The following is a 24,998-nucleotide window of genomic DNA, read 5'->3' as shown; positions in this document are numbered from 1 at the left end:
GATGTAGTGTTTTCAGAGCATACTGTATTTCTCTTGACACCTTTAACACACACACACACACTGAACTTGTCAATGATACAGCCATTGGTTTTAGCACCAGGAATTTCTGGAAATTCTGTCAGTTTTAGGATCAGGAATTTCATATAAGAAACTGAATATAATATTGAAAAAGATCATACAACATTCTTCATTTTCAACCTCATGGTTTTCACATTTTTTTTCTGTCTAACTGCTGTACTACAAAAGCAGCAACAGAGGAAGTAATGCTTTGAAAGATCAAAACGCAGTCGTGCCGGAGCCTTGATATTGCTGCGCGGAAACCAAAAACCGACATCACAGCTAACACGCAAAGATATTCAGTCGTTTGTTTGGTTGTGTGATTCAATAACTGTGACATAATGCCGTGAAAGCAGAACAAACACGGGCCAGTAAATTAGAGCACGGGAGAATCGCTCACGGTAATCCACGCTGGCCCCCGTGATGCATCAAACGGAGGCGCGACTGTCCTTGCATAGGAATGTGCAGTTTAAGGGCTTTCTTCTCTGGCTCCAGAGCTAGCTCAGTGGGTGGCAGAATGAATGCGAGATCGTGGCGTAGAGGTACAAGGGGAGCGATTTGTTAAAGTGAGACGCTGTTTCATCATCAAAAGATGCCGTGTTACATGCGTGCCCGTGTAAATACCTGCGTACCGTATGCTTTATGTGCATGCGTGTGAAAGCCTTGCAATTAATCAGACGCAATACAGTAAAACTACAGAATGTGAGAAGGCAAAAAATTTGGGTACTCTGGTTATGTTACATTTAGGAATGGGAGAAACAGGAGAGATAAGATCTAACAAATGAGAATTGTGATCCCAGAGCAGAACTGCAGGTCTGTTTTTTTCTTCTGCTTATAGAACAGAAACTGAACCTAATAGCTTGAGATGTATGGGTTCTGGTCATGTGACTACAGCATGCCACAGTGGCAAGCGGGGCCTGAATCCCTCTAGTCATAGTGCGGTACGGTGCTTCACTACACGCTGCCAAGGTTTACACAACATCAGCTCGAGGAGGCACAAGAGGCCACCCACATAAACAGGAAGCCTGTCTTTAATTATGAATGGCTGCTCCAGCTGCCTGTTCAAGCGTGAAAAGCAATCAAAATCCGAGATAATGCAAAAGCAGTCCCCGATGACGCTGTGCGCGTCACCGTTTACAGGGCACCAAATCCTTTCCTCTTTCGACTACCCTCCACCCCGCCCAACATCCCCCACCCCGCAACCGCAGCGAGACGCTTTTGGGCGCGACGGATCCATGAGAGACGCTCCGGTCGGACCACAGTTAACTCGTAGGGCCTGGTTTCGGAGCGGACCTCCTCGGGGCTGCGGCAGGAGCAGATGGCCGGCTCGGCTGAGGGATGCACGCTTTCTGCGTGAGCGGAACGGGAGGGAAGCGGTCGGAGGAGGAGGAGGAGGAGGAGGCACGGGAGCCCGTTGCCTGACCCGCGCGCGAATGCCTGCACCATGCGGCCTTTCACACACACTGCTTGTAATCTGGTTTGAAAGGAACCCTCGGGGCAAATGCATCAGAGAGAAGCCAGATTAAAGCGCACAGCTTCATGGAGGAGTATGTTTTATATTTGCACTTTATGGAATTTTACAAAATCTTACACAATCTCCGACTATACTACCTCTCCTACTCACGGCACGTCCTGAACATACCAGGGTCTCCTGTTTTTTTTTTGGGGACTTCCAGTCCACAAATCCTGACAGACAACTGGCATATCTGCGTTATATCCATTTCCCACCCCAGGGCCAAAGCGATGCAAATCTGATTTGGCAGCACTTGAAATGTTAATCTGTTGCATGAATTCAGCCTGCCAGATTTGTTCCTCCTGCCCTTAAGACTTGATAGGAATACCCCTCCCCCCACACACTTTGTTTGAAGAACAGCATAGCACACGCACACAAACAGGCATACACTGACCCACACACTTTTATTCATTATAGGCTTGCAAAAGATGTTCTTAACTTGATGGCTTGACAGCTACTAGCCTTTTCGATTGGAGACTTATGTTGGTTTGAAAAAAAAAAATAATAATAATTCAGTTGGGTTGTTTGTTTGCATTTGTAATTTTTTCCATCTGACTGAAAATCTAATTCAGGCAAGTAAACAGTGATTCTGAGCCATTGTCATGTCCTCAGCTTTTTGGCATTCAAATGCTTTGCAGATCAACGCTTGTGTCCACGCCTGAACAAAACAGCCCGTCATCTCTGATTGGCATCCGTGGATCAGGCTGCCAGAGATGAATGGCGCCCTGAAAGTGATTTCTTGCCAGCCGAGACCCGGACATCCATCTTCCTCACAGCACCACTGAGCCGGAAAGTTGGGCGCCATAGCGCACATAGCGCGAGGGTCTGTTCTTGGGCCTTACTGTACATATGCTGGAGGGAAGGCGTAGCGTCTGCTGTCCTTGCTATAACACTTTCCCTTCCCGCACAAGGGCGAGAAGCGCCATGGATGGCGGTAATCACGCGGCGACAGGCTCTGGGCGCTACAGGGGTGCGGTAAGCGCCGCTATCTGGGATTCCCATGACGGTCTAACAGGGCATTAAGTCCGCACCTCTGAAGCTCCGCCGGTACTAACCGAAGCCTCGCCGCCTCCCACTGAGCCGAACCGAGCCGGTGACGTTTGCCGTGACGGGCAGAGCAATGGGGACGAGAACGGCTGGCTGTGGCTCACTCTGATGGCTATCCACATCGTGCATTTAGAGGGGCCACTTTGAAACTTAACAGCCTTTCTGTATCTGGCAGCAGCCAGGCACCTGGGAACTGAATAACCCAAAAATTGGTTATTTTTGCACCTGGTGTGGGAGGGTTACGGGCTCGCGACCGTTCCCAACCAAATTATTCAAGTTAAACAAGATAAGCTTGAAATAACTGTATCCATCGTCTTTGCTCTGGTGAGGGCACCGTGTTCGTACGGAAGGACAATGGGGATACAATGTGAAGGATGGAATCCTGAAAGGTGGAGAAAATCAATCGGATTCGTCTTGCAAACCGATATCTAATGGCTTTTTTCTGGGTCTTTTTCATCAAAAAAGCATTTTTTCTTCCTGTTGTAGAATTAAGCTACATTCTAATAAAAGCTAGAAGAGGAGATCGATACCTTGACTCACTTTTTTTGAGATGGGCTACGCATCCAGTAACCTTTGGCACCCCGCTGGCAATCATCATGCAAATATATAGTGAAAACAGCAGGAATCAATAAACCTATGGACTATGAAATTCATAGACTGGAATTTATGACTGTCAGCTGTTTAACTAGACCTATTTTATGCATAAACACGGTCTCAAATCAGTTAAAGCAATCTGTAAGCAACTTATTAGCTCTGGTTAAAGTAGACAATAGCCTATGTTGCATAAGATCCTTGCACACAGGAAAAAATGCAATTTGCACTGAGGAAAATTAATTTCCTGTACACAAGAACTAGAAGTATTCCTATAAGGAGCATCATTGAACATTACTTCTGCAGTCTTCCATTTAGATTATTCATCTTCAATTGATCAATGGTTGAAAAATTAACAGATATAAAGATACAGCATATGCCAGCCATTTTATGAAAAATAAAGTGACTATTGTAAACTCACACCATCTCTCTCTTTCCAAGTAGCTTTTATTTCTGCACAGCTTATTCAAAATGATATAAGACTTGACAGCTCACAAATATGTCTTCCGGGACAAATTTCCCCTGCACAACGTATCATGCTTTAATGAGCTTTTATTATATATTGATTGCAAATTGGTATCTCCAGTAGGGGAGTCATATGAATAATTCATGGAGTGCCACATTGTGACAGCACCTGTCTAAGTCACCTTGCTTGTGACCATTGGTTCAGTTACATCAATTTTCAGAATGTGCATAGTAGGCCCACATTCATTTGTAATGGGAACAAGAACCCAAAATGGGATCTTTGGACTGGGGCAGGGAGGCAATTTAAAGCACAACTTGCAACAGCAGAGCACTGATGACAATTTGATGCTTTTTTATATAGAGAGATTGACCTGCAATCATATCAGCATACATTTAGTAAAGCTTAAAAGTGAATGAAGCATTGTTTCTTCACGCATTGTTTAGTCACAAGTCCTAACAGATGAAAGGAACATGCTGCTGAGAGCAATGAACTATAAAGACACATTGTCACCCATTGCAGTGATGATTGCCAGCATTGTGAGTTCTCCCTCACACCGGCCTGCTCCAGAAGAAAAATTTCAATCCTGCTAGCACATCTCTGTACAAAGAAACAGAATGTGCATCTCAGCAGGCCCTGGAGAGGGGTCTTCTAAAACTTCTTCACCAAGATCAATGTACACAGCTTTTAGACCCCTTGTGCAAAATGATCTGATGCTATTTGCTGGGTTCCAAAACATGTGGGTAGATTTGCCTGGAAGGTAAGTGCCATGCAGGTAAATCAACCCACCGATTCTATTGAAGACATCAGTGCTTCAACTGCAAATCAAAGCATTGATTTTCCAAAGGGTTATTGCTTTGAAGGACTCATGAACAGGACCCCGTTTCATCCTCCAAACTGACAATGAGCCCCATTAGTTCACATAGAATGTAGGGCATGGCTTTACAGTGGGTAACTTCCACTATGAACAGTGAGCAGCCTAACTCCTCTTGAGTGCACTTAACTGTCTGATGTACCTGTAGTTGAAAAAATAACATCATATAAGATTCAGCAGCTGTAATATTCCTGAATGTTCAGTATACCATGAGGGTAATTATGTAAAATATCAGTGAAATTAAGGCTCATGTTTACCAAGATAATTAAGCATATCTTTTCAGTTTAGAGTTATTGACTCTAAATCTCATCCAAAAGTATACTTGAGCTGGCATTGAAATAAAATTTCTACAGAGTATTAATTTAATCAATAATTTAATCAATTGTTGTATTTCAGCAGTTGATTAAAACACACATTTCTAATGAGAAAAATTCCAAGTAAAGCTTATTTTATGTGAGTGGATCTGATTAGTAACTGTAGAAAAATAGTTATTTTGTATATTTTTAACAAGAAAAAATATGCCGTCCTATATAATATAAGCATATTTGTCAAGGTGTATATCAGTCTTATCCATCATACGAAAATGAAACAGGGACAAGCTAAGCTGTAAGTTCTTTTTGTAAGTTCAGTACTTGCTACTGCAAATGCATATTTATGTTTCAGACTTTTAAAATTGCAATTAAACCAGGAAAATCCAGCTTCAAAATAGTATAAGTTTTCTCACACAGAATCCATTAAAGCAAGAATTATTATTATTATTATTATTATTATTAATATTAATATTAATATTATTATTCTAGCAGCAGTAGTAGTTTTAAATAAAAGTGTTGAGATGGAGTGTAAGAATCCTGACCTAAAAGAGGTGGAACTCTCCCTGCACTGTACCAGGATGGTACAGACTGTGTGAGGTGACAAATCTAAAAGGAAGATTCTAATTGAATCTCCAATCTTAATAGCATTATCTTTTGTAATGATAACAGAAACATCACCAGGGGAGGCACATTACTTGCTCCCACTTCCTCCCCAATTCTGGTAGCAAAGCTTTTCTTGCTGAAATGCTCCCAAATCCTGTTAAATCAAACCAAATGTAATAAAGAGTGGAGCTAAGCCCAGCCTGACAGGCGTTAGCGCCGAATCGCGGGTGGAGAATTGACTTCTGCTAAGCTTGGAGAGCTTTGCTCCACAAAGCGCTCTAATCAGGAGGATGACTGGTCTGGATAGGCGCTAAGGACAAGCGCAGATCTAGAAAAGAAAAAAAGCAATCTCGACTTAAATAACGCAGATGGTTTACAATTATAGGCCTAATCACTTAATGCGGAGTATCACTCGTGTTAGCTCTGAATATACTTAAAAAGCCCTTCACATGCAGCTGCCCCCAGGGTCAAATTATCAGTTCTTGACAAACTGTCAATTTGCCAACCCGGTGTCAAAAAACAAAATACGTTTTAACTGAGAGTGTGAAAGTCTGACATGTTTTAACAACACAATAATTTAGGACTAATTACGGATTATAAGAATATACCTCTGAAATCTACTCTGGGGTTTTAGGCAAATGTCAGGATTTGCTATTTAAATACATGCAATTAAAATGAATTGTACTGTCGTCACACAACATCTCTCTGTCAATGATTAGCATTGCAGCTTTCTGTTTACCATAATTCTGGATGATTGAATTACATTGATAGGTAAGAATGAAGAATGTAAACTTAGGTTCAGGAATGATAGGAATATGAATGCACCAACTGTGAATGCACCGACTGAGCGTTTAATGAGGAGTTAGCAATTCAGCATTTGAATATGCCAGCCATTCTCACGTGTTGAATCAGGGGTTAATTGCTGAGCTGACCTTAATGGGGGAGGATATGGACTGAGTGTAAAGCAAACTCACTTGTAATACTTCAACACAGGGACCACCTCTGTATACACTAATAATGACAAGGCTAATTGTGGTTCACAGGCATTTTACACTTGAAATTGCAACTCAGACATATTTGTTAATAGCTGTGCAAATTTTCATAGCTTTTTGTAAAGTGACACTCATCAACGTTAAGTCACCTGGCTCATCTACATTATTCATGTATACTGGGAATTAGAACAAACACATGATTACCTAATGCACAATTTATATTTGAAATTGTCAATTATTTTGTACTCTCACACTGCCACTGTGCTAACCAGCTGTATGACATACAAGCCAGTGTCAATGCATGAGCTGTGATATAATATGTTGAGACAATCTCTGTTAACTGAGAACAGTTCAGTACACGTTGACACAGCAACTCAAAAACTCAAACATATGTATAATAATCGGAATGGCACACATTATTTAGTCCAGTCCATGAAAATGAAGTGAAAAAGAAAAAATAGTCATTGTTGTACTTATTGCTCTAACAGACTAATAAACTGAAGTACTTCTATGGGCATAATATGATTTTCATTCAGGGGACCTTACATCACTCTGGCCACCCTGACTACACTTTCCCTGCTCTTACTCATCATCAGTGCTGCATGTGACACAAGTCTTTTCACATGCTGTTCCCTTTTTAAAATATCAATTCACAGCAGTTATATTGAGATCCTTGTCCTGCTATGCTTTTGTCTAGAGTGGCTCCAGAGTCTGAATACTGTCACTTCTCATGGTTCTTGTTCCACGATGTTTCAATCCTTTTCAGATTTTACTGAGCTGACACAATGTCTGACACACCTTATCCAGGTGCAGAAACGTAATTTAATGTTGAGCCCCTGCCAACTTCAATTTCCAAACAAAGTGGCAATGGTAATGTTACAGTACAGCTTGAGAGAGACATATTCCTTCTACTGACCAAAATCATTTTGTCCAGATTAGTATCATTTTAAAAGAAGCATGATTACAGGAATATAAAGCAGATTCATTTTGATTACATGCCACTCCATACCCTAGAATGAACACATACCCATCTCAGAATGAATCCAGTAAAAGTGGGTTATCACAAAAGATGATCATATCAACATATCACATTAATATTAATTTATAACTTCACACAGCAATGTCAATATGCTACTGGATATTAGTGGATGTGATTTCTGTTTAAAGACTGTTTAAAGACCCCATCAGAGCAGAGTAGGATATGCTAAAAGTGATGTCTAGTGCACTGTCAAGTCTAGTTAGTCTTGAGCCTCTCTTCAGTTCAGCCATAATGAACTCTATGATGTCCTTCATTTTCAGTAACTGATTAAAAATACGTTTAAAAAAAGCTTCTTTTTTTAATCCACCCGGAATTCTGGTGACTGGTGCATTCCTAATTTTCTTAGCTGACAACTCTATCCATGGTAGCATTCACAGCTAACATTTTTAACATATTTATTTATACAACTGGATGTGTACTAATGCAAACTTACTAAGAAAAAAACTATCAATTTTTAATTGTTTGTTCTTCTTCTTCTTTAGTCAATGTTCAAAACTAACTACACTGGGGAAGAAGGATAGGTCAAACACAAAATCCCATAATCAGAAGCTAATAAGAAGCTTGGTGGCTCTTTTGCATCTCACTAATCACTCATCATATGAACATGGAAATAAATAGATGTTAGATTCGTAAAATTCAAATATTTAATTGTATTTAATTGAAACTAAATGGTACACACAAGCAAAACAATTTACAGCTAATTGGACTTAATACAGGAATGATTAAGTTCCATTCATGCATTAATCGTGTGTGTGTGTGTGTATGCTTTCTAAGGCCTAAAATACACAGAATCTACCAAAGATTTGTCACTCAAATTTAAGGACAAATACACGTTATGGCTAGAGAGCTTCCTGTTCTTCAGCAGAGATGTCAAGCTCTCTGTGCTTGATATTTCAGATCAATATACATCAGTTTTCACTACATCTATCGAAAATATGTTGAGTGCCATCAGTGTAAACTTTGCTGTCTTTCGCCAGGGCAATCTCAAAAAAGCATCCATTTTCAGCATCTGTGATTTTTAATTTCTTCTCAAGGTCCAGGTCCCCACACAGGCAGTGCTTCTTTCCCATCATGCTCAGAAATAACTGGAGCCCTGACAAATAGGGAGAGAGCCACCTGGAGCACATCCAGTCCATTATTATATTACAAAGCATATTAGTTTGTTTTTCCTCCCAAAAGAAGAAGGAAATCCTGGGCAGGAGCCAGCAAAGACATTATTCGACAAATTTATCACGTCCCAGGCCAAGTCTTAACCGGCATTCCGGTGCCAAGCAGCAAGAAACACAACTAGTTTGGGGTTGCATCCAAGACAAGAAGGGAAACGTCGAGGAAAAGCAGCTGTGCATCTCCATGAAAAGTACTTAGTTATTAATTAAACACGCCTAAGAGCAGAATTCCACAGGATCTAATGCCCTTTATTTGCCAGTGCTAATCTTGTTTTTCCCTGAGCTCCATCTGTCTGCAAAACCCACCTCTAAAAGTGCTCCAGTGATTGATTTATTTTAGGGGTTTTTCTCGAGAACAAATTTAAAAACTGTTCAAAATATATTAAGACGCTGTAGTCCTTTGGCAAAAAAGAATTACCATGAGATATATCAGTGCTGATCAATCTCTAGTGGTCTCAAGGGAGACCAATTCTCCCAATTCTCTCCTTTCTTCAATTTTTGTCATGTCTTTAGAATCACCTCCTGTACCAAAGAGAGTCCAGTTTCCCTTCAATGGGAAATGCGTTAGCTTTACACTCAAGCTAACTCAAAAGCCTGTTTATTTATTTATATACAGTATTTGACTGCGAAACAGTGCTAAATCCCATAATACCCATATGCCGTGGGCCTAAACTGTGGGGCTGTGCTTGCAAATGCCACAGTGGACCCACAATTAATACTTGGTTTAGAGACAGATTCTGCTCAGTTTGTGGAATGATGCCACTTATTAACATGGAAGTGCTCAGAGATATGGGCCAAATTCCTTGAACAGAAAATAAATTAAACATGGAATTGAACTTCACTATTCAAGGCGGGCAGTTCATGTCTGCAGAGCAGCTCTGATGGCAGGCTTTGGCTCAGATCTTGCGCTCTCCACCTCCTTTCCATCCTCTCTCCTTTCTTTCCATCTCTTTTACCATACCCTATGTACTCTCTCGCTCTCTCTTCCTCTCTGCTTGTGTGTAAAGGGATTCATCCAGTGTGGTTTGACTTTTATTTTAGGAGGTCCACCGTAAAAGAAACCCCTAATAAAAATCAATATCCCGCATGAAACGACCATCCCACATTTTCAATGTCACTGAGAACAGGGATGAATTTCCAGTGCTGGCAGGGTGGTTAAAAACACAGGCTCAAGGCAATTTCCAGTGGATAAACACCTTGCTGATTTATTTTCAAAATACATTTTTTCTTAACAATAAAAAAATTGTGAAAAAATATCACAAAAATATAATTTTATAATGTGACCAATGTGACCCGTCCACATGGTATTTACTGAGTTAGAGCTTTACTAATGAGGCCTATTTCTTTTTTTAATTAATTGCTTTAGTAAAATAAGTTATGATATGGCTAAGATGTTTGGCATAGGTCCGTACCTGCCTATCAAAGTTTTTAAGAAATCAGTGCAGAAAATAGCGACAACATTAATTCCCTTTCTAAGACGTGGCCTCGTAATAATAAATTCAGCCCTGAGCTGTTAGGAAGGCGCAGTCGCACATGGGAGATGAAGCCCATCCAAATGCATTAAGCACTAAATCCAGCAGTGGTGCATTAAAGTCGGGAAACCAGCTCCCAATGTAAAGGAGAGCAGGGGGAGATCAGCATGATTTCTCAATGATTATGGCCACTATGTAGTTTCTCACAGTTAGCCATTAGATACCGTGATATCCTGACATGGCCTTTAATGTGCTTGGTTACTGGTTAAATCCTTCTTAAAAGTAAGGGCCATAGTGAACTTTTAAGCCACTAGTATATTGAATTCTGCTCCATTAGCTATTTTCTGGGTAGAGACTCTTTCCCTGACAAACTTGTCTTTACATATTGCCGATTCACACTACTGGGTACTTATTGTAACAGTTTAGTTTCAGTGCCATGGTTTGAACAAGTGGTCTTCTTGCAGCAAGCCATGAGCACCCAGGAGCGAGCTAAAGCATCAACATGTCTTACTTGACATGACCCAGAGCAAGTGGTGCTTTAACTACAGGAGTTTGGGCCATTACCACACTTCTGATGAACAGATTTACTCCAGTATGTCTACTATTTATCCTTTTATTACATTACATTAACCCTATTTGCATTGGCCCACTTCTAAGAAATATCAGCCCAACTCAACTCTAGGTCCTGCAAGCCGCAGTGCCTGCAAGTATTTGCACCAACCATGCACTACACCACCAGATTTCACTAATGAGCGTAAGTCCTGACAGTGGTGGTTGATGAACTGAAAATAGAAGGGGCAGAAACCTCTCCTTTAAAAAGGGCTCAATCTGTTTTCATTCATTTTTATTTACTAACAAGTGTGCCAGCAATCTGAATAATCCATTGACAGGTAAACACACAGCTTCTTTCTTCACATCATATTAGGGAGATAAAAGGAAACATTAAATTTAAATCTAGAAAAAATTGGGATGTCAACACCCCACCACTAGGAGACCACAGTGGATATTGTTAAAGCACTTACCCACAACAATCTACAAAAGTGGAGAACGTCAGTGTTTCCTTCAGATTGGAAAATGGATTTCAGGTTTATAAATAACCAAATTCCAAACGGACCTTAATGTACACTATACCACACAGGCAAAAATGCAAAGAGACAGTGTTCTTTTGGCTGATGGATTGTGGCACAGCACTGTCAGTGCAGTTTCAGGCAGAACCCCTTGTCAGTCATTAACAAGTACAGATGACACCGAGGGGAGGGGAGCCACAAATCCCACGCTGATCTTGCCCCAACGCCTCTCCCCCCCACTTCCGGGCTGATCCCCCCCTACAACACCCTGCTAGCTGATCTCATGGATCAACACCACGCATGCAGCGATTTATTAACACTGATGATTGTTCCCCCCCAACAGGGCACAGAAGCGGGATTTCACATTTTCTGTCGATGATCCACGCTGAATGTTGCTGCTCCCATCCCTGGAGGCAGGGGATGAGTTGCTTTAGTGGCTTGATTAAAGATCAGAGATTTGGTTGTCAGGAGAAGACAGCTGCCTGTCTTTGGTTAGTATTCATCTGCAGTTAACAGAGTCATTTTGTTCAATAAGCATGATGGAGCCCTTCTATCAGCAAGGCGGCATTGCCAGAATTGGACTCGCTCATATAAATAACCACGGATGAAGTCACAAACAGCAATTTCGCAAGCTCACCAAAGGCGAAGTCCCACAGAATGCTGATGTGCTATTGAGGAGGACATGCATTTAAGGAAGCCATGCTAGTAGAACAGCCTAATGAGAAACTTTGTCCTATCAATTATGTTTGCGTTCCTGATGTATAATAAAATGGCCTTGGAATCATTAGTTTCTTTGTATACCGATGTCGATGACATGATGCCTCTGGTCCGAGAAGCGTCAACTGACCTTCCCTCAAATTGAGCAGCACAACCAGCCTCCAAGGACTCCAGCTCACCACAGACACTAATTAATAAGCTTAAAGTGTCCATATGAATATGCTGCAAGAACAAAGCTGCCCCCCTCACGTTTGCTAATGAAATGTCTTTCCAAAAGAGGTGATTGTGATCACCATTGTTCTCATCTTTCTTTCTTTTCCTGTTTGCAAGATGTGAGCATGCCATGGTTTTTGAATGTTGTTGCTTTTCCAGGCATAACAAAAAGCCATGTAGTTTCTTTGTTATAATGTTGATCCTATATCTGCTAAGAAATAATTAAGAAATCTCAAACTACTGCACGTTCTGAATGGCAGTCCAATATGTCTATGTCACATTGTGAAGTTTTTTTTTTTTTTTAACTCTGTAGTGCACATCCTTGGGGTGCAGTCTGGGTTTCATCCATGTTTTGCAACACTAGTTTTAGAACTGGGATAGTGCCTGTGCATGTCAGTCAACAGAGGACCAGCACTGCTATTTTTTAAAGCCGGTTTGAACAGCATGCCCACCTGCAGCGTGTGTTGTGGCATGGTTGACCACCTTTTGTAAGATGAGTTTCATTTATATTATTTTCTAATGTTAGACCTTAACAGCAGATTCATATAAAAGTTATTTCAGTTATTTCTTTTTCAATTTTCTTCACTTTGTACTGCATATTGGATTTAAAAATGGATGTTGGCAGAAACACTTGCTATGTATGGAGAGCTATTGATGTTTCATTTCTCAAGGTATATTCCATAAAAAGCATCCATAATCCAATAATGCAAATTTTCTCAGTAGATATAATACACATATATATTTATAAGCATTTATACATGCACACACATACCCACACCCACACACGCACTCACACATGCACATACACACACACACTCACTCAGACATGCACATGCGCATGCACACACACACATACTCAGACATGCACATGTGCATGCACGCGCGCACAAACACACACGCGCGCACACACACACACACCTATTCTGTGGAACATACTTGCTTGTCTCTTAGCATTATAGATCCAGCCAATCTTTGGAACAAGCCTCCCATGTCTAATCGCTTTTACTCAAGTCTCGATTACCACTTTACAACCATTGATAAAAGAGCTGTGGGATGTGTGTGTGTGTGAAGGCTGAGCCCTCAACGGTGGACGCGTGTGCTCTAACTAACCACGCCGGCAGATAGATCCAGGGCTCGCCTGATTGCATCTTCTCCAGCTAAGTGTTCCGTCTCTTGAGCTTGATGGATCGGCCTCATTTGGCCGAGAAAATCATCCGATCATTTTTGAATGCAGAAGCGCAGAGAGCACGAAAGCATCCATTTCACACATAGATGGCTGCGTCGCGGTATTAGAAGAGTCTGTCGACTGTGCCACTTCGGGACAATGAAACAATTGTCGGAGGATGTGAGAAAGATATGAGGGGGATGTAAAACATATTTTTATATCACAGGGTTCAAATTCTAAACTGAAAGCGGGATACACAGATAAATGCAATTGTTCATCAACTTTCATGCAGAGGGAAAAAATGGCAGGTAGCACCTTCTGCGGATTATATATCATTACATTACTGCATTATTCATCTTACGTTTCAGGTCTGGCCTGTTTTATAGCAGCAATCTCGCTGAAATAATTTGGTTAACGGACTTGCTCAAAGGTGCCACGGCACACCATCATCCAAAAATTGCATCATCAACCAACTCATCAAACATTTAAAACGATGACCTTTTCAAAAACGGCTGCTCCCTCCACTGCTCCACACTGCTGCTCTGACCACTGCTCCGCACTGCGGTCCTTACGGCTAATACACACTGCCAGTGTGTCACGCTGCTACGGTTTCAATATGAATGCTTTTCAGTATGCACGCTGCTGTACTGAGCCAATAAAATCCAGTCGGCCAACAAAGGCAGCGCTTATGCAACCACAGCAAGCATCCCCGCTGATATGCAAATGACTCTGACCCAGGCTTTGCCCTGACATGAAGAGGAGGCTGTGAACAGGCATAGGGATGCCACTCTCCGAAACCAGCTCAATAAACACAACAATCCCTCTGCCACGGCATGGGAAGATAAGAGTTTAGGTTGCAACCACAGAACCTCTGAGCTCTACTACAGAGAGGGGACTGACTACTACAGTTTTTGGCTAGTTAACGCGGACTAGTCACCCATGAAGACACTGATTGGTTGCTTAAATCAATATTTGAAACAAAAGGAATCTAGGATTGCAGTATTTATTTTCACTACAAGATTTGTGAAAGAGGTTAATGATGATGCGATTGTTCAGCAGTGAAAGTGTAATGGAATGCAGGTCTCCTTGTATTAAGTGGGAACAAGTGGGGCAAATATCCAAGGATTTAGGTGAGATTGACCCGCACTTCCAGCCTCGCAATACTCACAATACTTGGGGGCGACAGCTCAGGAGGTAAGAGCGGTTATCTGGCAGTCGGAGGGTTGCCGGTTCGATCCCAGCCCTGGGCGTGTCGAAGTGTCCCTGAGCAAGACACCTAACCCCTAACTGCTCTGGTGAATGAGAGGCATCAATTGTAAAGCGCTTTGGATAAAAGTGCTATATAAATGCAGTCCATTTACCATTTACCACACGCACTGAAGGCACTCCTGGGACTTTTGTTAGATAAGACCATAAAGCAGAAGGTAATAATTTATTAAATTGATCTGTCCCACAGGGGATCACTACGAAGTCAGGGATTACAAGTATTAGTAAAGACAGCAAAGCCATGACAAGTCACCAGAAATGCATAAAGACATTCAAAACAGAATGTCCTTTTGGAGGTTTCTTTGAGGACGACTCTTATTTTCCTGCCACACAAGGCACACAGCCTCACACTGATCAGTTCCTGAGATCGAGGTTATTATCATGCCCACGCTTTTCTCTCAGGACGACATACAGTATGAAAGAAATCAACTCATTGTCAATGCTATGAAGTTCATCACAGGGTCTTCTTGCGGTGAAACCCTTACAATAGTGAAAGAAACATTATGAAACTAAAGAGTTCTGTGCTCTTTAAGCAGCCATACTGTATGTAAGCCTGGCTGGAGCACTGGGAAATGCAATGCACCCAGTGAGCACCAAACAACATGTTAAAACACAGCACTTGGTTGTCCAGCAGCATCCTGTGGACATTGCCTCTACTATGCAAGCAACAACGTACCACAAAGGGCCACAGAGTGCCCTCAGTGGACTCCAAACTCATGGGGCATTGTTGTGACCAAATATCCTGATGGGACGACACCTATTGGAGGGCCTTACAATGAAAAGCATGTATGAAAAAATATCTGAATATCCAGATATCACAGTTGGAAGCCAATTTAGGAACAATGCCATGATTCTACTCCCCCTGGTTTAATTAGGGTCTTGTTCATTTAAAAGCCTGATTTCATTTGACTGTATAATTGTTTAAAAGGTGGCAAGAGTAGCAAATTAAAAGGTGCCCCCTGGCCTCACAGTTATGCAGTGATACATTAACACTCACATCTGCACGGGGATAATACTCAAGCACAATCAACAGCCTCTGCCTCTACCTGCTGCTTAACAGTGCCTGAAATGACTTCAGTACAATACGAGAGCAATTGCACTGACTTCCCCCAAATGTACACAAAATACAAGATTAGCTGTGGAGCACTAAACCCAGGAGTACACCAGAGGAAAAGAGAAAACGCATCTCTCCAAAACGCAAGCTCTCCAAAATGAGCATGAAATACTTGGACCAGAGATTATACACCGTGGTGTGATGTAGAGAACAATAGGAAAATGAATTGCTATTCATTAACCTGATCCTCCTTAAGGGATTTATTATCCGGTCCTGCTTAGCAGTTACTGCAATTAAATATCTACTGGGCCAAAAAAATTTAAAAAATAATAAAAACATGCATGTTCCCACAAGGTGTCAGATTGGCCCAGACGATTTAAGCAGTTTCTTTGATTATTTTACAAGGATAGAGTAGTAGTTACTAATTATCTCACAATTCGCAAGAACTGTGAGCAGACTGCAGCATGTAGAACAGTGCAGAAATATCGTACTGTCACCCAAAACAGAAAAGTAATATATGAACATATATGTCCCTATACCGGAGTAAGATTGCCGTATATGCTACATATATAGTCATATGTGAACCAAACATATATACTCCCTCTGCATATATTTATTCCACATTGAGAGTATATTGTTATATTCTGTGATGACCTGGTATCATTAGCTTGATTTAATGTACATTGTGGGGTTGCAATCTCATGCATTTACTTACATTGCAATCCAACTATCATGTTTGGATATCTAAAATGTGTTAAACCATAAATATTGTTGGCAATAAAAATATAGAGGCATCAACTTGTGCCTTTTTTAAATGTGATATGGAAGGAGAACCCATGTTATGGGCCTCAGACGTCTCACGTAATGTACAACAAAACCTTTACCCACATATGGATGTCCGGATCAAAGTCATATAGACTGGCATTTACAACATAAAAACTAGATGTTTTTATCCTGACACATGTCTCCCTTAAGTGGCACTGAACCCACTGAATTCCAATGCCACTTTTCAACCGATATAATTACAGTCATAACAGCAAGCTAACATGACTGTGAATGCTATTTACATCACAGTTAGGCTGGCTGCTTTTCAAGCTGGTCAAAGCCACCCCTAGCCTGCAAAGTAATTTAAAGAAAGTGCTTGAATAGCTTAAGGAAATTACCAACAAGAACAGCAACCATAACAACAAAGATATTTACAGCAAAATATACAACGGTACAAAATAAGAAAATGTGTATTATACTAACAGCAAACAGGTTCCGCATGTGAATGGTAGCTGGAAATATAGCCCTGTGTGTGATGTTGTACTTCAGCGACGGATTGCTAATCACTTAGCCGTTAGCATTTTGTTTTTATCATACAGAATTTTTTTAGATTATAAAAAATGGGCGAAAAGCATTCTTTTTTTCATATACAAACAAACGACTAAATGTCAAAAATTATTTTGAAGGAGTTGATGGAAAACACCATTCATTTCTTCCATAGGCCATTATTTTTGTATCTGAAAGTCACAGAAAAGCTCACAAACCCAAAGGGGACGACGACACGACTTCTTAGGCCCATACCATGAACATCAGCATAGCTATGGGTGTTGTAAGGTATGACACAAAGCAAAAACAATCCGCAACCCAGTTGGCGTGTCAATATTTTGGTTATAATATAATGCAGGATTAAGTAACATAGGCCGTAGGTTCAGAAAAGTATAACCATTACAAATACAACACTTAAATGAACTATAAGGTTTACCCTTTCAAAAACAAACATTAAATCTAATCGGCCTAAACAATGACAGTTCATTTTTTGAAGTTAGCTAGCGTTTGCTCAGAATCTTCTCCATCTCACCATTTGTTGTTGATGTGAAGTTAATGACCATTTTATTCTCCAGACACCAAGTAAAACACCGTACAGCCTATACATTTGGACATTGATTCTTGGAGGATTAATGAGATGTTAAGACTTTTTTAACGTCTGACTGCCTCGCAATGTTGCTAACTGCGGTGTTTATGTCAGCAGAAGGCTTCATGATATTAGCATTATGTAAAAACATTCTATTTTGCCGCATTATATCATGAACATCATCGCTGTTAAGAAGGTTGGATGACTGATCAGCATCCGCAGCTAGGATTATCAGCTTCATCATAAGTAACAAGCAGGAAAAAACTATTTTTTTTCTTGCTGAAGCTAAAAATTCACGTCAACATTTCAACATTTGAAAACAGTTAAAGACAGAGCTATCATTCATTATTCACATTCCCAGTGGACAGAGAGCATGACTGGGAACCTGAAAGATTGCAGGTCTAAGTCTGAGATGGGGTAATGCAGTTATACCTCTAAGCAATGTGTTTAACCTCTGCTGCTTCAATAAACAGCAAGCTGTGAATGGATCCAACTGCAGTTACAGTGTCCAAGAAAACATAAATAATTGGAACAGCCTAATTATAATGAGGTTGCCCAAGTGCACTATCCCCCAACAGCTGCTCACCACTACTAGCAGTTCCACAGAGAATAACTGATTTCACATATGCGTGCTTATCCTCGCGTGGCTAGTTTCATGGTACTGTAAGTCCTATTCAAGCCTTTTAGAACGCAATAAAGAGATTTCTAACTAACTCATTATTCAAACTTGCACGTACTTTCAGCTACCATCTTAATAAGCTCAGTGTTTTGTTAGAATATGTCTTTCTACACACAAATATATATATATTCATCCTATATATTACAAATGAAAATGTATGTACATTTCCAGTTAATTAAATAAGACTCTTTGCCAAATTGCTTGGAAAACAGATTTGTTTCCTAGCAAAGTTCCAACTGAGCCCAGGTCTTGGAATCAAGGCAACTAAGACTTTTATTACTATGAATATAACAAAAGCTGAAAACTGTAAACTATGTTTCACACTATCTGAAGGTTCAGATGAGAATTTGACAGTTTTCTAAATACCATTCAACAAATGGCTGGTGACCTGTATGTTCAAGGTAAGGACTGCTACAAATTCACAAAGGCCTTCTTTGCTATGAAACCAAGGCTGAAGAAGGAATCAATACAATCCTTGAGGTTTTTTGTTCATCACTGAACAAATTAAAAATATTAACAAAAAACAAATACAGCTAGTACACTGAGCGGAAACTAGAGATATATAACTGATACATAGCCTATAGGCATCAGACGGCATGTAAAAAATGAACTAAAGGATAGAAGGACTTAATCGAAGATTGAAGCATCAAGGACACCAAACCACCTCCACATAACATGAGAAGTTGTCTTGTATCTTTCTGTATGAGGTAGACATAATGTGTTCTAGGTTCTAGGTGTAACCCCCACCCCCACCCCCACCCCCCCACCAACCCCTTCCCCACCACCAGCACTAGCACCAGCACCAGGGGCACAAAAAAAGCTGTTCATTAATGCAAAATGTACTTTGCACCACAGTTTGTTGGGGGCAATTTTATCCTCCTGTGATCGATTTTAATCAAATTGTGCATTATCCGAGTAATGCAGGGTAATATCCCCCCCAGCATTCCCTGCAGTTTTCCCTGCATATTTTTTTTGCCAAAAGATTTCATTAATTTGTGAAGATATCAAGTTTGGTGATCTGGGACAGCTGCTTCATTATTTAGGTGTTTTGCATAATCTCTTTTCCACGAATGCATGATCATACCCCGGACATCTACACACTGAGAAAACATCCATCGCCTCCCAAACCCCACCCACCCCCGAAAGCTATTTTACATACACAGCTCCTGTGTCAAACAGCCTCGCGGTGATTACAAGATCTTTAAACAAACACACAAATGGCTGCCTATACTAAAAACTGATTCAGAAAGCCGCGGACGAATTCGTGCTGCGAGAAATAATTTAATTTCAACCACAGATGTGTGATCTGATAAGAAGACTGCTAAGAGAAAAGCCCGGAGAAGCATGTTGAGGGTCTAATGTTCGTTTGTCAGCAAGTGTCACACACCTGGGTTTCGTCGGCCTGCAACATGCAAGCCGACCGCATTTGCAAGAACTAAAATATAATGCTGTTACTCTATGTTCGAACAGGACACGTCGTATTTAACGCAAAATACCACAACAATGAATGGCAAAATGCATTTGAAACGGAGTTCTTTTTTTGGTTTGTTTGTTTGTGATTTCAAGTAATGAAATCACTGTGGACTGCTCAACCACAGAATTCCAAGCTGTTGCCTGGCTCCTAGTCCATATGCCTCTCCACTGCCCACCACATGAATGTCAGTATGAGGGGAAATTCCCTCCTGGAGCTCTTTACAGCATGTTATGTTCCAGGGATATCGCGTGAGAATATCACATTTTGAACAGTAGCACCGACTCTACTTTTACAGGGGTTCCGACAACAATGATATTAACATATGAATTGCGCTCGGTAAATATAACCTTCCAGGTTCCAAGCTTTTATTATTATTCATTTTACGTTCTGTGTGGTGTCCACAATGTGACACATGAGTCTTGACAAGAATTATCCGATATTCTCTCCCTCATAGACTGAACGACACGGCATCACATTAGAATTTATACAGTTTTCGTATCAGACGCTGCAAACTGACTTCTGGCGTCCGGAGTAGCGGTCCGATTAAGCAGATTCCTCACTCCCATACGTAATGAACTCGCCATTCAATGGTGCAATAGTGGAGAAAGAGGGAACATCACGCGCTCCGCTATTGTGGGATAACGGGTTATTTAAAATACCGACGGTGTCCTGTTAGTGGCTACGTTAAAAAATAAAGACTAATGAAGTCGCTGCTGATTAGGTTCAACAATCTAATTATTACGTGTGTGTGTATATATAGGCCTATACGAGTGGCCGGTTGACGGGCTCAACAGATGTGTTTGAAGATCATACCGTTCGTCAAGAATTCTGAGTGTCACTAAAAGCCACCTGCTTGCGCTTGAAACACACGGGTGCCGCACTTAGATCGGATATCAGGGCAAGAAATGTATCATGATAGCAAGAAATAATTTATTTAAAAGTTGAGAGCCTCTGTGTTTGTCACATAGTCACATGTGTCCGCTGAGTCTTGTAATTAGCCTATCATTTATTATGGTAAGTGTATTCTGGGAACCTAACGGCATCAACAAATATTAAGGTCAGACATTTAAAAAATAGCTACTGATTCCCTATAAGTCAACCCCCCTGGAAATAAATAAATAAATAAATAAACTTGAGCCAACCACCCTCAAATCTCCAACTATTGTCTAGAATGACTACAGCGGGCGCCAAAGCACACTTGTTTTTAAACCATCTTTCTAAGATTCTGAAAGCACTTGAAACGATGTGGTGGATTCTCACAAAATTATTTTATGAATCCATTACTATAACAATCTTAACAACTGTAAACGCATTAACAACGCACAGAGGACGTGCTTTTCAACCAGTTTTTAAATTTAAATGGTTGCGTTCGGCATCTTTTTATATGATTTGCATTGATGACAGAAATCATTTTCAGAAAAAAAAAATATGAACAGACGAAATGGTATGATTTAAAAACAAACACTAGAGGAGACCCTAGTCTGGTTTATTCGTGTAGGAATCACAGTTTTTGTCCGTAAAAGACTGATTCCGACAGCATGCTATTCACTGAGCACAGCTCGAGGGGAAGAGAGGGGTTAAACGGGATTCGGCAAGCGTCAAGACGTTCACTGCCAATAAAGGATGAAAAGAAACCCGACTCATGGTCCACTCACGGCAAGAAATGCGCAGTTGTGCAGAATGTAAATGCATACTTTACTTTTCACTGTGTGCCTGATTTGGAGCGCTACAAACGAATCGCTCAGATGCAGATAATCTTCTACCGAGACATTTCCTGAAATAACGTTCCGCATCTTCATTCGCTTGATATAAATGCTATCTAACTTTAAACCCTCTTAGTAAATCTGACGGACGGGGTTTGTTCAGGCGATTGAATCGACCAGGTGTTCAGCAGCAGCGTCCAGCCAATTCTCTTTCGCGTATTTCCACCTCAGTAACCAAACACTATAATCACTATACCGAAAGTGTCGACACACAATGCATAATTTAGCCTGCGACCATGTAATGATTCTACTTAAGCATTTTCATCCGAGCATTACATCGCAAAATCAACATTGCTTTCCGTACCTGATCACTGTTAGCAGTAGTTATTAGATATTCCCCGATCTGTTCCGTAGATCCACATGAAGTTTTCCATCCCTGGCGTGTCTCAGTTTAAGAGAATATGATTTACCGGCGCAGCGCGACCTACGATCTCGCAACCGCTGAAGCGCCCCTGCTTTCCTCCGACAAACGCATGAGAATAAGAATTTAAATTAGAGGCAGACAAATAAAAACATGAACTTAAAGTAAATGGAAACGAAATTAAGAAACATATACAATGTAATAAAAATAAATAATACAGAGGCGCTCTACGGAAAAGGGGCCAGTTTTGTTCACGAACTGGAGTCAGGATGGGTAATTCCACGATGCGTCTCCATCATCTGGTACACTGTATTCCAAATATGTTCAAGAATGCGCTCATTCTCAAACTCTGCAACATTGGGAACATGAGAAGAAGCCGCTCTGTTGTCCGTTTATTCCGAGTCTGTCCATTTTCCAGGGCTTCAAGCTAGACGCATAGGCTGCACACAGTGATCGTGACTCTGTCTTTTACACCTCTCTCTCTGTCACCTCGCTCTCAGACTCTCCTACACTGGCATTCGGGATATCCACAGGCAACCGCACACAGTCGGGAATCTAGCTGCCCGCATTCGCTTATGCATCGAGAGGAGGAGGAGCGCGCTCCCTCATCCGCGCACCAGAGCGCGTGCACCATTTACCTGACGTCAGCACGCGCATAATCCAGATGGAGCGAGCTGCAAATTCAATGAGATTTGGGAGCGGGACCGCGCCTTACCTGCGCGAAGTCAAATACAATAAATTTTCTTTTCTCCCTTTTTGCACCTGCAAAGCATTTCTGCGTTTTTATATTGTTAATATGTGTTGTCACATTTCGCATTGAACTGTTATATTTTGTTGCTACATTTTGCACTGTTTACACGTTAAGTGCTACGTGATGGATACACATGTAGCCTGTTTAGAAATAATATTGTTCCACCATTGACCATTGAAAAGCCATGACATACCCAATTTCTGCTGCAATGCAGTGACATGTGGTCATACGTACTCCAACATATAAAAATAATATGGTGAGACACACAAAAATATTCTGGGCTGTGACTTTGAGGATTTTCTTTTTATTATCATTATTTTGTAACATTTGAGAAGTTGGATGGATGTTAACTACTGAGCATTTGGTATCTACACTTTAGCATTGGTGTTCATGTTCATGCGTAGTCTAGCAACCAAGAAAAATGTTGAACTGGCCTGAAATTCAGTTTGCATGTGAAGACAACGCAGGCTTTTGCTCTTCACTCGTACTTACTTTAGTTGCCATGTAATATGATGTTCATGGAACTGAGATTGCAACTCAAAAGGCATGGGTTTGATTCCAAAGTGAGGTAACACTGTTTTCCCATTGAAAAAGGCACTAAACATGAATTGTCTCAGTAAAATATTTAGCTGTGCACATAGATTGTATGCAGATAAAAAATAATGTTGTATGTGAGTCACTCTGGATAAGATGTGTGTTAAATGTTGATGTGTATGGCAGTGTCATGGTGGAGTGAAGCAGAGGAGATTGTCAGTGCAAGACTTTTTGTAATTATATAGTAAACACTATGCTTCATTATTTATTTTTTTTATTTTATATTATCAAAGGAAAGTGTATGACTTTGATATCCACAGAATGAAAGCTCTGGAATGAAATGGTTGATATGGAATGAAATGGTTGATAAAGATCTTCCAAAGATCTTCCATACAAACAAAAAGTTTGTAAATACACACAGCATCCTCGGTTCAAATGTCAATGTATCAATTACAGTTCACGATCACTGCAGAACTAGAATAAACAGGATTTATTGTAATGAACCTGCAATTCATAATGAATGGCTTGATAACACTGATTGCTAAATAGGCTGCAGCAGAAGCAAGTGAATATTTGTACCAATCATATTTACAATATCCACATCAGTGAATAATTGATTGTAACATTCTGCTGACATTCTATTTACCCGGCAATATGTTGTCACTTTAAATCAGGTGAATGTGACCCTACAATAGACAACAACTGGCTTCAGATAAAAAATAAAAAAAAAACATCTGTTTTGACCTTCAGAATGCCAACTTTGAATGTTGAAGAAATATGGTTGTTTAATGCAGCTGTAGTGGTGTGGCTACATCGCGCCGCGTTGCTTCCTGACATTGATATTGCTGTATGTCAGTTGGCCATGAGTTGTGTGCTAGAGCTGCGCCATGGAGGCATGTGCACGGAACAGCAGCTTAGCATTCCTGGAGCAAATTTTGCTGCTGGCAGGTTCATAGGTGCAAATGTCTTCAGCACAGCCAACAATGCAGTTGGTTTCCGATGATGACCATCGCATTATTTTTTATCCAGTGTCCAACAGTGGGACACACACTGGGGTATCAGTATAGTTTAATGGCTAGGGAACGGAACATGCAGCTCTGAGGTTGTAGATTGGTTGGTGCTGCCATTGTGCCTTTGAGTATGGTGCTTGTCCTGAATTGTCTGAGTAAATGCCCAGCTATATGAAAGGACTGTATGGGCAAGAGTGTAAGCTTTGTAAGTGGCTCTGGATAAGAGCATCTGCTTAATTTAAAAAAATTAAATGTAAAATGGATGTTCGCAATTTACAAGCTCTTGGGAAGACATTCTCCATGGTTACTGTGTTTTGTTGGACAGGCTTATGACATGGCATTAATTCTGTGGGCTAAAAACATATTTTCTCATCGGGTTGTGTTTTGTTGACCACAGAGGGGTATGATGACAACAAAATGCCAAATTAAAATACATTTATTATAACTGATCCACATTGCAACAAGAATCTTTATGGAGCCAACATTTCAGAAGATACAATGAGTGGTCACACAGACTGCATGGGATCAAGAATATGATGGGAAACATGGACAGATTTGGTAGGATTTTGGACAGGGGGAATATGTGACTTGAAAAATGTCAGAGAGACAGTGCCATTCTAGCTCTGAAATATTTACGAGCCGGATTCCATTATTTTGTGGGGGCTCAGGCAGAGCATTAATCAAGTGTCAGCACTTCCGTTTCAAGGGAAAACGTTTTTGAGGAGAAGCTCAAAGCCTCACCAGACAGAGACAAAAGCAGAAACAGTCTCTGAGACAGATTCATGAGCAGCTCACGTTATTACTACGCTTTGAATGGTGTGCCAGTGGCTAGCCCACTGCTGGTGATACCCGTGATGTATCACACTCATTACAGCAGAATCCCCAAGTACTTTAAAGTGCTTTTTCACTCCAAATTTAA

General features: G+C 40.8%; 1 protein-coding gene across 19 annotated transcripts in view; it reads right to left on the bottom strand.

Annotated features, from left to right (window-relative positions):
• adgrb2 (adhesion G protein-coupled receptor B2) overlaps nucleotides 1-22,383 on the bottom strand; it is a 261,515-nt gene extending 239,132 nt beyond the window's left edge. For 8 of the 19 annotated variants that reach the window (XM_064347654.1, XM_064347658.1, XM_064347661.1 and 5 more), the window contains exon 1: nucleotides 21,728-22,379. The gene's annotated coding sequence lies outside the window, so the exon portion shown is untranslated. Of the gene's footprint in view, nucleotides 1-21,727 lie in introns of all 19 variants that reach the window. The other 11 variants (XM_064347662.1, XM_064347666.1, XM_064347655.1 and 8 more) reach the window with 5 other exon arrangements.
• Between the last annotated feature and the right edge of the window lie 2,615 nt (nucleotides 22,384-24,998).

The sequence above is a fragment of the Anguilla rostrata genome, chromosome 8 (assembly GCF_018555375.3).
Source record: "Anguilla rostrata isolate EN2019 chromosome 8, ASM1855537v3, whole genome shotgun sequence".
Classification (NCBI taxonomy): Eukaryota; Metazoa; Chordata; class Actinopteri; order Anguilliformes; family Anguillidae; genus Anguilla; species Anguilla rostrata.
Note: the sequence above shows the minus strand (reverse complement) of the source record. Positions and strands in the feature narration are given on the sequence as shown.